Source organism: Lygodium microphyllum, chromosome 11, assembly GCF_053477565.2.
Source record: "Lygodium microphyllum isolate KBCC chromosome 11, Lygodium_microphyllum_v1.1.10, whole genome shotgun sequence".
NCBI lineage: Eukaryota > Viridiplantae > Streptophyta > Polypodiopsida > Schizaeales > Lygodiaceae > Lygodium > Lygodium microphyllum.
The window spans coordinates 95,895,766-95,910,969 of NC_141145.1; positions in this window are offsets into that span (position 1 = coordinate 95,895,766).

Below are 15,204 nucleotides of genomic sequence, written 5' to 3' on the forward strand. Positions count from 1 at the left end.
AGTGTGAAAAACTCTAGAGTGCATCATCATTCGGCTTTCTTATTGATCTAGAGAGTCAATGCCATATTAGTCATTATTGTCAATGTTCGTAGTGTGGATGGTTCAAAAATACTAGATTTTTGGATAATTTTAGACACTTTTTGATATTTTGGATATTATTTCTTGTAAATATCGAAAAGTTGTAGTCAACTTCTAGAATAGGATGACATGCAAAAAAAAGCAAGTGGCTTTTAGCCATTTTTTGGGGATTTTATGCTAAAAGAAGGATGAGTGAAATCACATGATGCACGATTGCAGTTTACAAGCAACAAATGACACTCCAAAAAATCGAGAGACAAAGGAGTGATTTGGGAGAATTCTAACCAGACATCTTCGTATTTTTCCCCTTTCATAGCAATAGTAGCATTAGATTGGTGGTTGTAGCAGCATAGAAGAAACTATTGTTTAATGCACGTTTTTGGTTTACAATGGATTTATTTTCTCAGAATGCAGAAATAAATTGACATGCTTCACCTCTATGAGTATTCTTCTACAGCTTCTATTTCTTCGAACCCCTTCTCTTTCATCAATTGCTCTCCATGAATCTCCCTTCATCCTATAGTCTCTTACCCCCATGGTAGACTTTCAACCCTAAACAACAATGTTGAACCTAATGTGAAAGTCGGTAGGAGGTATGTAAAGATGGGGGATTCTGTAGGTTCAAGTGGTAGTGATTCTTTACAACATATGATTTCTTTTTTGCAGCAACAACAACAGCAACAATTGTTGTTGCAACAACACATGCAAACTCAACAGGAAGAAGAAATAATTGATTCCTTAGCTGTGAATGCATTGTAGGCAGTGGAATAGGAATTGAAGTAGTTTAAGGGTCAAAATGTTTTGGCCTTCATTCGGTTCTATGAAGAAAAGATGTTGTTTCATGGGGTACCATAGTATGTATAGAGTCGTTTTTGGCTATACATGCATTGTATGATCAGATTGATGAGTTACATAGAAGAGATATTGATTGGGTAGCTTTTAAGAAAGCTTTGAGAGAAGAGTTTTTCTTAGAAGATGCAAGATTGGTAACTAAAAAGACCTTTATGGATTGGATTGGAAAGCCCAATAAAGGGTTGGCTACTATAGCTTTGCTCTTGAATTTGAAAGTTGGTATGTGCAGTTAGATGCTGATGAGCAACATGGAGAGGCAAAAAAATGATTTATTTCTAAAGGCTGCAGATCCTATCTTGCAAGAGAAGCTGACTTATCATTTAGAAGATGCCTCTTCTGAAATGAGACTAAAATCAGATTGGGCTAATGTAACTGAGGCAGTGCATATATTTGTAAGGAGTGAGTGGATGAAATTAAGATGGGGTACATGCACCACACGTGCTAGTGCTTAGCAGCCAAGGTGCCTATGGCTATGGCAGAACAACCGGCTATACCTATTGGGCTGGCTCTTAAAGGTGATGTCGTGGATGAATTAATCAAATGCATGCGTGATTCGAGGCCAAATTTGAGAGAACTCTATGCAAATTTCAAAAAGTTGGATGTTAAGGTAGAAGATAAGGTTCTGACAAAATAACTCAAAGACTGTACAAAGAAGGATACAAGAGAAGATACATTTGGTGTGACAGTTTATTATGAAAAGTGAGATTGTACATCCTACCATGAAGCGAAAGTAAAAAGGTTAGTCTTTTGGAAATGGTGGCATATAGAAGAGGTTGGAAGAGATGGTAGGAAGGAGAGCATTTGTTGCCATAGATGCAAACACATATGGGTTGAGAATTGAAAGGACAAAAGAAGCTTGTAAAGAAGGCATGGCTGAAGCAAAATCTTGTATTTGGATATAGGCATTATATTGCATGGAAAAATGCAAAACAACAAAGTTTGAATTGGATGATGCAAGTCAAAGTATACGAGGGAGAACAAGATGGAGTGTACTGGTAGATTCATTTTCAGCCTATGCTTATTTGGCTGAGGTTCATAATCAAGAAGCTCTTGTGGAAGAAAAGAGAAGAGATGAGGACACTATTGGTCCTTCCTCTTCGGGCCTATCTAGACACATATAACACGAAGTAAAATGGTGCAGCAAAAAGAGGTTGAAAAAGCCATACCTTAGCATGTTATGGAGGATGCATCTCAATAGAAGAAATAAGAAGGGAAAAAAAGGAGCAAGCAGCCCGGTTACAGGTTACAATCAAATCTTGAGATTGCCACAAATCCTAAAAAGGACTTGGAAGATCACATACTTGGCAGTAGAGTGGAATTCACACTTGGAAAAGTTCTTGAAATCACGAAGCATGAATTTCATGATGCAATCATTGATATGCTAAAACAAAATAGACAATTTGATGGTGAGGTTTTGCAAGCGTTGATGTAGGTTCACAAAGACATAGAGAAACAACTTTAAACAGAATATGATGATGCATGTTATGCTGATTTGGAGCAGATTGATGTTGAAAATGGGTTAAAGGGGCTAAAATTGGTCTTATGGTGGGGTAGCAGTAAGCATAGAGAGAAGGCTTTGTATAATGGGGATGTCCATCAGCAAGTACATGAAGAAGAAGATGCTCATTTTATTCCAAGTAGTCATTATTTACGAATGCATTGGGCTCGTGCTTAAAATGGGAGAAAGAGAGACACATTGCATAGCTCTCTTGGATCATGGTTCCAAAATCAATGTTATGGCACGCACCTTGTATGAGAATGGAGGTTGGCCGATTGATATAGATCTGAGATGGCACATGTGGGCATAACAAACTATTCATCAGGGGATCTTTATGCGACTTGTTGAAATATACCCATGTGACTATTGGAGATGCTAAAGAGAATATCATTTTTTTGTGCAGGATTCATATAGTTATGTAGTGATTTTGGGGCAACCCTATATTTTGGAATCAAGGATGGAAACAAAAGCCTTGGATGATGGTTCTTCATATGCTCGCGTTTGGAGTAAAGACAATTCAAATGTGGTAGAGTTTCTCACTCTTTGTATGAATCATCCTTGCAATCGAGATAGGCTACGAGATAATCCCATGCCACCTAATGCACGAAAGTTCAAGGGTTTTTAGACAGTACTGATGTAATTGGAGGCTAGGGCAGTGCCTCTAGGAAGATAATTATGCCTCCAAGAAAGAGGAAAATTGTGTTTGTGTCTGGATTATAGGAATGGACAGCATGTAGTCTTGGTAGTTTTAAGAATATTTTAGTCATGTGCAAGGGTGGAAAGAAATATGTAGGATGGGTTGAAAAAGAGCTGAAGACATATGGTTTGATGGTTGGAAATGAAGATATTTCAGGGTTGTTTTTAGGCTGGTTGATGTTGATATAGTGGGTAAAATTTTTACAGTAATTAATGCTACAAACAGGGCAAAAAAAGAGGTTATTTATGTTGACACTCTAGAGATGTATGAAGTCATTCAAGAGTTTGTTGAGCATGAATGTTATGGGCTGCAAAATAAGGTACAAAGTACAAAACAGTTGCAAAGAGGGTTAATCTTGTGGATTTTCCTTTACCACCTGAAAGTGATGGGTTGGTTGAAAAACTGTCTCAATAGACTAGTTTGCAGGATCCACATGGAGTAAGATATAAATTTACAATTGAAACTTTACAAAAGCTGAAAATTGGTGATACAAGCTTTCTTTTGCTTGCAAAAAGAGATTTTGTTGTAGATGTTGGCAAGGCATGGGAAAGCCTTTATGTTTCAACCTAATGAAATTGTATGTGTTGATCCAATCATAGTTGCACCTATGGTGATCTTTATAGTACCTCATGTGCCATGGAATTTAAAGCCCATTCCAGTACCTTAGGCATATTTGCCTAAGTTGTTGGAGCTTTTGAACAAGAAGATTAGGATGTGGATTGTGGAGCCCTCTTCAGCTCCATATTCAAATCAATGGTTTAGCTCCAAAAAAGAATGGTTATTTGAGGTTTATACAAGATTTACAACCAGTTAATAAGGTCACTATAAGGAATGTTGGATCATGCCCGATAGTGGATGAATTTGTAGAAGCATTTGCATAGAAGGCAAATTACTCTATGGAAAATTTATATTCAGGATATGATCAATTCCATCTTGCATTAGAAAGCTGGGATATCATTACCATGTGAAGACACCACTTGGATTGGTTAGGATGTGTATGCTTCCAGAGGGATTGACCAATTCAGTGGTGCAAATGATGAATGCTATGCATAAAGTTTTGAGGGGGTATATCCCTCAGTTGATCTTACCCTTTCTTGATGATGTGCCCATGAAAGGGTGTGATACCCATGAGAAGAATGAAGAGTTAAATGAGCAGGGATGTAGAAGGTTTGTGACTGATCATATTGTTGATTGTGATAGGATTTTTGAGCCTTCTTGAAGAAGTGCATTTGACTCTCTTAGGAGAAAAGTTAGTTTTTGGAGTGGAGGTAGTATTAGTTATTGGCACATGTGTGGACAATATGGAAGAAATCCCTCACCACTAAAGATTGATGCCATAAGAGGATGCGGGATACATGTTTGAATGTATCCTAGGTAAGAAGATTTTTGGGTGCATGTGTCTTTTACTTGATATGGATTCCCCATTTTGCTCATGTGGCTGAAAATTTATATCAGCTCTTGAGAAAAGGGCAAAAGTTTTGGTGGGGTAAAAAATATATGAAGGCATTTTAGAAGTTAAAGAGCTTATTGATTTCAGCCCCAACACTAATGAGACAAAATGATGAGAATGGGAATCTTATTATTCTCACCGTGGATAAAGCCCAATTGGCATTGGTTGGGCATAGTGGGTGAGGTTGATGCTAATGGGAATAGGTATGCCATTTGGTTTGGAGAAAAGGTCCTCAATTAACGACAATGGTGGTATTCTCAAGTCAAAAGAGAGCTTTGGGGTGTAGTGATAGCCCTTAAGTGTGATAGGGAGTATTTTATGGGAGCTCATGTAATGGTAGAGATTGATTATCTACCTCTATTGGGCATGATAGTAAATTGCTCAACTCCTGATATTGCCATGTTACGGTGGATTGCATATATAAAGTCACTTAATTTTGATTTTCAACATATTGCAAGTAGAGAAAAGCCCTTGGCTAACATGCTTTCATGAGAAAGGTTTGAAAATGAAGAGGAGCTGATGGAAGATGAAGAGGATGATGTGATAGGTGTTGAAAATGAATTTATGATAGCACGGAATGAGTATACAACTATTGTTACTACACGTAAAGATCTGAAAATAACAAGTACAAATGTCATTAATATAGGTAGAGTTGTCATAATAGCAAATAGAATAGGTATAATTGTTGTAATAGGGATTTCAATAGTAATAAAAGTACTTACAACCATGGAGAAGAGATGGGCAGTAGAGAGAAAGTATCATCAGTATTATGCTTCAATGCGAGAACGCAATTTTTGAAAGAGTTGTATGAGGATGATTGGCTAAAAATAGGCCAATATCTTAGCCCATGACAAAGAAGGATGAGTGGTCTGAAGCTAAATTCAAAAGGATTAAAAGAAAAGATTATGGGTTTTTCTTGAAAGACAGATACTTATGGAAGCATGCAAAGAAAATGAGTGGAGCTACAGTATGTGTATTGGGAGATAGGGCTTCTCAACAACAAGTGATGTAGGAGTTTCATGAAAGCTTATGGGCTGGACATAGAGGAGTTTGGGGCACATTTGCCAAGATCAAAGAGAAGTATTGGTGGCAAAACATGTATAAATATGTGGAGCATTATATGTGGAATCACGTATTCCATGGTAAAGCATAGGGATGGACTTATCCATTGTCTATGCATTACAAATAGGTAGTTGATTTAGTTACTATGCCTAGTAGTTTATGGAATATGAGATATCTTGTGCTTGCATGAGAAGACTTGACAAATCAAGTGGAAGGTTGAGATCTTAGTACAAATACTATTCAAGCAGTTTGCAGGTTCTTATTGGAAGAAGTCTTTTGCAGGTATGGTTGTGTTGGTAAAGTGGTTGCTGATAGAGGAGAATTGGATGCAGATGAGGCTCGTGACTTCTTTTCATGATTGGGTATCAGGGTGGCTTTAAATTTAGCCTAAAATCCTGAAGCAAATGGAAAAAGTGAAAGGGGTCATTAGCCTATCATTAAGTCATTAGCAAAGTCATGCAAGGACAGGATTAAAGAGTGGCCAAGAATGTTACCCTTTTCTTTGTGGGCTGATAGGACCACTCATAGTGTAGTTATAGGGTATATGCCTATTGAATTAATGTATGGAAAACAACCCATCATGGCTATTGAGGAGACTATTCCTACTTGGAGTGTTTTACCATGGGAAGAGGGTTTGAATAGAGAAGAGTTGTTGGTCCTATGCATTAGACAATTAGAAAGAAGGCTTGAAGACATTGAGACAACTATGAAAAAGCTGAAGACCGCAAGGATTAAGAACAAGAAGATGTTTGACAAGTGTTGGGTGCTCGTTTATGACAATAGCTTGGAAAATCATCATAGTGCCAGTCGAAAGATGGAAAAGTGGTGGTTTGGTCCATATGTGGTAAAGTTTGTTTTTGACAATGCTACCTATGCATTAAGTGAGATGGATGGGATAGCTCTAAGGATTCTAGTGGCTGGAAAACGTATCAAGCTCTTTAAACGTAGGGGGTCTTTAGCGTATAAGTTGAAGGAGTTGGATAATGAGCATGAACATAATAATATGGAAGAAGAAGAGGTAGAAGATGAAGACATTGACATGGTAGAGGATACTTCTTTTGACACTGCACATCCATAAGACTTTGGCACATGCTGGAGGATGTGCAGGTTAAGAGGGGTGGATGTCACGTTGCTACGCAGATATAGTGTGAAAAAATCTAGAGTGCATCATCATTCAGCTTTCTTATTGATCTAGAGAGTAGCAAAGAAGAAATTATTGTTTGATGCACAATTTTGGTCTATAAGGGATTTATTTGATAGGTTTCACCTCTATGAGTATTCTTCTATTTCTTCGAGCCTCTTCTCTTTCATTAATTTCTCTCCCGAAATCTCCCTTCACCCTATTGTCTCTTACCCCTGTGGCAAACTTTCGACCTCAAACACTCCGACAACGGTGTGAAGATCAATTAGGGTTTGGCACCTGGCTAAAAATGCAAATATTCATTCCCAAAACCTGAGAAAAGGTGGGGAAAATGCTAGAAGCCTCTTCTAATCAAAATTCAAATCTTTTTTTACAATTAATGATGCAATTCTTGTCCATATGCAATGGAAATTTGTTTGATGCTTGATTGCGATATGTTTTGAGGGCTGTGTGTCATAAAATTTAGAAAACTATTTGTAATCATGAGTTATTTATTTTTGAAAACTCCAAAAGTGTGTTTTTAAAGATAAAATCATATTTTTCATTATTTTTCAAGCAATCAAATTGTGTTCATGTGGGGTAAAATTAAATGTCAAGATAGACTAGAGTGTGACTTAATTTTTTGAAAAAAAATAAAAGTATAATAATTATTTAAAATAAATTATAAAAATATAAAAATTTGAGAAAAATAGGTTTTACACATGAAAATTTTAAAAAACTTAATGAATGTGTCTGTGAATGTATGGTGGGACTAGCACATGAGTTTTGACCTCAACCTATTTTTATTTTATGTTAAAGTGTGTTCTTACATTTTATACACAAAAAATACATGAAAAATACTCTTTACACCTACCAACAAATGCAAAACCATAAACGGCAAGGGGAAAGGGTTGTGGGAACTTGAGAATCCATTGGAATTAGATTTCATGCATATCTTGATATATAGGATTCATTTGTTTTAAGTTTTTAAAGAAGGGGAGTAGCACAAACTACTTTGATACTACCTTACCAACAATGCACTACGTTAGGTTGAAATCATGAAAGGAATGGTTTGTGCACAATCCATGCTATTTGATTTATAAGTCTACATGTTTGTGCACTTAATCTTTGCATTACATTACATATACATATGATATTTTTAAAAGGATCGTGGATACATAACACTTGTTTGAGAATATTTGACTCACATTGAGAGCATAAGGAGTCCCTGGCTATAGGTTACTACATTGGTTTCTTTCAGGGCTTGATTTGCTAAGGATTGAATTATCTCCTGGAATGAATATTAAAAGAGAGAACTATATTTTCATGTGCTTTATGTTGGAACAATGCATATCCCAAGGCCAATCCCCGAGGTGTAGGAGAGCCATTATGGGGCAATAGCAATTAGCTGGGGGGTGCTACCTTTGTATGTGATACGAGGTGCTAGTCCCTGATCTATACATTCTTTGGTATCAATTCATAGTGTCCATATGCTCTTGACCACAAGGCCATGGGGTTTCTTTGGTGAGGTTTGGAGGCCCATGGCTAGAGCCCCAAAGTCAATGTCTAGCAGCCCATTTTTGTAGCACAACTTCGAGTTGTTATCTTTTTCTCCACTTTTGATGAATATATTTTTTATGATTTGTACTTGCAATGTATGTTTTCAAATAATTATGCAAATGATAGTTCTAGAAAAGAACTTATCATGGATATTTATTATGGAGGTTCTCATATATTGGAGTATGGCCATAAGTATGTTCAGTGGGATGCTGGTACTAGACTTGTAATTGTAAGGTATGTTTTCAAATAATTATACAGATGATAGTTCTAGAAAAGAACTTGTCATGGATATTTCTTATGGAGATTCTCATATATTTGAGTATGCTCATGAGTATGTTCAGTGGTATGCTGGTACTATGTTCTTATTGGAAAAGGCAGTGCGGGATGTGACTATCAAAGGGTACCAATGTATGGTGATAGAAGAGGCTATTCCTAGTATTTGGCAAAGTATTTATTGGATGTATGTAGCATTGTGTAGTGTCCAAGGTATTAAGGAGGGCAACATGGTGAAGCCATTGGAATTACTTCTTGATGAGGAAGTAGTATGGGATTTTGAGGTGTTGTCAAATCTATTGCTTTGTGGAGTCTAGGTCAAGGGAAGCAATTGTGCTTATTGGTATATACATGTCTACAAGGATGCAAAATCTCATTCAAAACTTCTTGGTTTTTTTATTTAGATGTATACAAGTTTTTGAAAAGCTTGCAAGTTTTGAGAAAGAAGTTTTGGAGTTTGGAGGCAAGTATCTAAGTCAACAAGATGATGAAGCAATTTTTGTAGACAAATTTTCTATGAAGCACACAACTTGGGATAGCAAGCTGGAGTATTCATATGCATATGAGTTATATGATTTTTCTATTATTTCTTCAAGCTTATCGAAGTATCTTGCATGGGATGAAGAGGATATAATCTATGTGTTTGATCCAAGAGTTTAGTTAGTATACTTTACATGAAAAATTGAAGAGAGGAGAATTTTTTGTGTGTTTGATCTAGGTACTGAGAAGATTCTCCTTGTTGCTCATCATGATGAGAGTGACATTATCTACATTTTTTAATCTAGGTGGAGCGTTGCATATAAATGTTTGTGGGCTACGAGAGGGGCTAAGTATATGATGCGTTTTTCATGCAAAGTCTATTTCTCTTAAATTCGTAAGCTTCTTTTGGTGAATGGTGTCAATAAGCATTGGTATGGCTTCAAAGTCTTGTAAGAATGAGAATAAATGCAGAATATGGTGGACAGTACTTGGATAGCACTAGATGCAGAGCTTCATGCAAATGTATTTGGGTGTTTTGAACTCTGTTGGCTTTGTGTTCAAAACAAAACCTTTAGGCTATGAATGTAAAAAAGCTATTGACAATTGTTTCAAAAAATCTTAAAGAATTAGAGAGGGGAAAGTACAAAAATCATAGCTTTAAAATGCATAGAAACTTTGGAAAAATGAAAACATAAGAGGAAGCAAGCTAAGTGCAAGGGCACCAAATCAGTGTTGTGAGGACCTGTGGATGCCACTTTCAAAGCATTTGTGATGACATCTGTTCGCTACTTCCAATTCTTGGATAAGGGATATTTGTGTTTGATGGCTAGTGAGTGATGACTTTACAAAACGTGATTTGTCATTCAAAATTGAGGCATCTATAGCAAGGCCAGTTGTGTTTGTGTTTATTACATGCTAAGATGAGCATGGCATATCATTTATAAAGCCTATCTACATGAGTTGACAAAGGTCTTGGTGTGACTGATGAAAACCATTTGAGATAGCATTTTCTCCATTGTATGTACTTCCTTTTTTGGCCACAACTATTTGGAATGCAAACTACAGGTCTGTGAAAGTCAGATTCTCAGTTTGTTGGAGGTACATTGTGAAGAGGAACTATGGTGGCAAGCTAACTATCGATCAGGCAGACAGGATGCTTTAGTTTGTTTCATGCATGTTGATAGCAGTGAAATATGAGGAAATATATGTCCCACAAGTAGAAGAGTTTTGCTGCATTACAAAAATAGGCAGCCACTCTCTACATGTGAAGAGTTTAGATCTCTGTCCCATTCAAACATTGATCTCCTTTGGAACAATCTTTGTGATTGTTTTTTTCGCCAACACCTTACTTTCTAAGGCAGTCTCCTTCCCATTCTCATGTGATTCAGGACCTGTATGAGCAAATACATTTGCCAAGAGAGCCATGCCTGGCATCAAGACTATAAGCTCAATAAGATAGTTGCCTAAGAACTCCATATGCAAGTGACTTGCAAAGAAGTTGGGATTCTAGGCCCCCCATTTGGTTGTCTGCTAGATCTCCTATAATACATATTCAATTGATTTCCTAAAGTGAAATGATTTAGTTGCAAGCTAAGGCATGGCACTTTGATTCTCTTGATAGTGGCACTTATATGCTCATGTTGGTATAAAGATGTTTATGCAAGTGGCAATGGTACTCACGGGGCATGCATATGCCTTTGATTGGCAATCTTGGTAATGATGCTTATGATTGGTCTTGAGATATCATGTCTGGTAAGGTTATGCTCTTGTTGGCAATGTATTAGTCCTAATCAGCAAGGATTTGGTTCATATTGGCAATGGTTTCCACAAACAGTGATGCTTTGATGTGGCAAACAATATAGGTCAGTTGCCGCTGCTAAGCTAAATCATATATGGGCAATTTTGATAACCAAAGTATTGTACAATACAACTTTGGGAAACTCCTAGGCTATGCACCTTGTCATGAGGGTGGATCATACTCCAATGGATTTGATCAACAGTATGGCTATCATGGGAAACATGATTATGCTTGTTGAGATATCGAGCTCCACTCGTGATATGCCAGGTGACCGTTGTGCATTTATGTCACTGACTTGTCAGTTGTAGATGTGGTTGGTACACCGCCCATGAATAATAGCTACATGATAGCTATCCTTATCTACTCTAGTTCGTGGCTCAGTTAGTATGCCACCTTAGTTAGTTTAGTTTGGTTTGAGACCCATATATAGGGTTCTTCTATTTCCTTGTACTAGAGTTCTTTTTGGCTTACACAACTAAGAAGAGGAAAACTGTTTTCAGCCTCCATCTCTGTGTGTATTCCCCCATTGTGCAAGCAAGAAAGCTTCAAGTGAGACTCCTTCCTTCTCTCCCACAATCTTGACATGGTATCAGAGCCTTGTTCGTGGTAAGGAACTCAAGAAAGCAAGCCAAGCTCGCGGTGTTTTGGTAAGAGGAGTAGTGTTGCTTTCATTTTCTGTTTTGGGAGCAGATCTCTGCAGGTAGCACAGCCGAAAATTGCAAGAGTGCATTGTCTCAGGTTGAGATGCCCTTCGCGGTGAAGCAAGAGGGCAGTATATGCTGCGGGATGGGGCTTTAGCCCTCGGTGACCCTATTTTTTTTATTTGAGGCCATTTCGGGGCCTGTTTTGGAGGCGGAAGTTTTCTGTATGCACTCAGGAAAAGGCCCAGTTTTATGCCTTGCGACCACTGTTCTACAGGTCGATGAAAAGTTACTGTAGAAATTGCATCGTATACCTGTGCACAGAGACATTGGGAGTTACAGAATCATCCCTGTTGCCTGTTGATGCAAAATCATCACTAGGAAGTGACTGTGTAGTCAAATACCACTTTCATCAGTTTTGCAGATTAGCCCTTGTGAGGCTGAAGTTGTATTCTTTGCAGTGACAGAATTTTTTGCAGTGTTCTGTAATGGCGTCTGACTCTCTTTCACAGATTGTCACTGAAAAACTTGACAAGAACAACTTCCAAGCATGGAAGTTTAGAATGACGAATTTCCTTATGGGAAAAGGATATTGGGAATTTGTTGCAGGAAATGAAGAAGAACCAGTTCTTCCTGATGTTCCCAATCAACAACAAATGCAGGCATTTAAAGCATGGCATGAGAGAGCCATGAAAGTTATGTACTGGCTGTCTATCAGTATTTCAGACTCTATGATTGTGCATATTCAAGATGCAAGTACGCCAAAGGAGGCATGGGATACTTTGTCAAAAATGTATAGCACAAATACGCAAGCCAGGAAAATGCAACTCAAGCAAGAGTTGCATAATGTGCAAAGAGAAAATATGAGCATCAATGACTACCACATGAAGGTGAAGAAGATTGCAGATGCACTTGCTTCCATTGGGTTGCCAGTGGAAGATGATGATTTAGTTTCTGTGACCTTGAATGGTCTAGGAAAGGATTATGCACAGTTTCAGACATCCATTTCAGTTCGTGAAAGATTTCCTGATTTTGAGGAGTTGATTGCTCTTCTAATTTCTGAGGAGCAGAGAAATGGTGGTGCATCTTCTTCAGGAGGAACTTCAAAAGAAACTGTATTCTACTCAAATGGAAGAGATAGAGGCAGAGGTAGAGGAGGCCGATTTGGAGGCCGTGGCAGAAATCAGAATATGCAGCAAACTCAAGAAAACGAGTCCTATGGAGGAGGACGTGGTAACTCTAGAGGCATGGGGAGCCAAAGAGGTCGTGGTGGATGGCAAAGAGGCCAAAATGCAAACAGCAATGTTGAATGCTACTACTGTGGTAAAATGGGTCATATGGCTAAAGACTGCTATAAAAAGTAGAATGACATCATGAATGGGAAATTGCAACAAGGGAATTATGCATCTTCTAGTAGACAGGGTGATGACAGAAATGAGCATTTGTTTAAGCACATGAACAATTCTGTGACAAGTGCAAAAGAAAGCAATGATGTATGGTATGTTGACTCAGGTGCATCAAATCACATGACAGGTCATGCAGAATGGATGGAGGATGCAAGAAAAATGGAAAAACCAGGATTTGTGGAGACTGGTGATGATATTGCACATCCTATTATGCAGATTGGAAAAATTCCTTTGTCTATGCAGGATGGGAAAAATAAATACCTGTTCGATGTATTTCATGTCCCAAATATCACCAAGAATCTGGTTTCTGTTGGTCAAATGGTTGAGCAGGGCTTGCAGGTCAGATTTAATCCTCATGGATGCTTTGTTGAGGATATGAAAAATAAAGGTCACTTGATAGCAAAAGGAAAGAAAAAGGGCAGAATGTTTACGTTGGATGCAGACATGCCTGAATTGAGTGCAGCAATGTTTACACATGGACCGGTGTAGTTGCAGATATTGATATCTGGCATAAACGTATTGGTCATGTTAATGTACAGCGACTTAAATCAATGCAGGCCCAAAATATTGTTGCAGGATTGCCTAAATTCAAGGTTGCAGAAATGCATAAGGTATGTGAAGCCTGTCAATTTGGAAAACAGGCAAGGAAACCATTTCCTAGACATGTTCAAGAGAGTAAGAAGCCATTGGAATTAATCCACTCTGATGTGTGGACTACTAAAGCTGCATCTCTTGGAGGCTGTCATTATTTTGTCACTTTTATTGATGACTATAGCAGAAAAGTTTGGGTGTATTTTATGAAAAAGAAAAGTGAAGTTTTTGGGCATTTCAAAACTCTTAAAGCTATGGCTGAAAAAGAAACAGGTCTGCAAATAAAATGCCTAAGGTTAGATGGAGGGGGAGAGTACCTCTCAAATGAGTTTGCAAGGTTCCTGCAGGAGCATGGCATAAAGCAGCAATATTCATGCAGTCATACCCCACAACAAAATGGAATTGCAGAAAGGAAAAATAGGCATATTGGAGAGGTATCTCGTGCCATGCTCAATGAAAAAGACCTGCCAGATTTTTATTGGGCTGAAGCAGTTGCTACAGCAGTCTACATAATGAACAGGACTCCCACTGCAACAATACATGGGATGACTCCAGAGGAGAGGTATACTGGTAGGAAACCAGATATTTCTCATTTGAAAATTTTTGGTTGCATTGCCTATGTACATGTGCCAGATGAGTTGAGATCCAAGTTGGATCCAAAAGCTGAGAAGTGCATCTTTATTGGTTACTCTCTGCAGCAAAAATGTTATAGATGCTATAATCCTTCTACTCGTAAGTTTACAGTGAGCAGAGATGTTGTTTTTTATGAGATGAGTAGCTGGTATAAACCAGCAAATGTGATTGATGATGTAGATGCACAAAATGGTAATGCTGTACAGAATTCACAGCAGCAGTCACAAAATATTAGTGGACCTGGAGCATCCTCTAGCAGTGGTTCACATTCTTCACCATGGACAGGCAGATTGAGATCAGGAGAATCTTCTCAAAGCAATGCAGATAGTGGTATGCAGGTATCACGAAAAGGAAAAGAGAAGGTTGATCAGCCCATGTTTGATGTGAATGTAGGTCACTCTTATGTGGATGGTGAATCCAGTGGCTCAGAATAGAGCATTGATGATGAGTTGGGTATTCCTTCTATTGTTACACATGGAGTAAGGAAGACCAAGGATGATTTGAGAGCACCTGGGAGGAGTGAACCTATTTTGCGCAGGTCTACAAGAGCTAGGTATCGTGTGGATAGGCTGAAATATGATGGATTTACAGCCATTTACTATGCATATATGGTCAAAGTGATACAGGAACCAGAACCCACTTCTTTTGAGCAAGCCATGGGAAAAGAAAAATGGGAAAAGGCCATGGATGAAGAAATCGATGCCTTGGAAGCAAATGCTACATGGGAATTGGTACCTTTGCCTAAAGGTAAGAATGCAATTGGCTGTAAGTGGGTTTATAAGATGAAGCACAATGCAGATGGTTCTGTGAACAGATACAAGGCAAGATTAGTAGTCAAGGGGTATGCACAAACATATGGCATTGACTATGAAGAAAATTCAGTCCGGTTGCAAGGATGGCAACTGTAAGAGCAGTCATTGCTATGGCTACATCAAAGGGATGGTCTTTACATCAGATGGATGTAAAGAATGCCTTCTTGCATGGTGATTTGCAAGAAGAGGTCTATATGGAGCAGCCACCAGGTTATGTGCATGCTGTTCATCCTGAGTTTGTTTGCAGATTGAA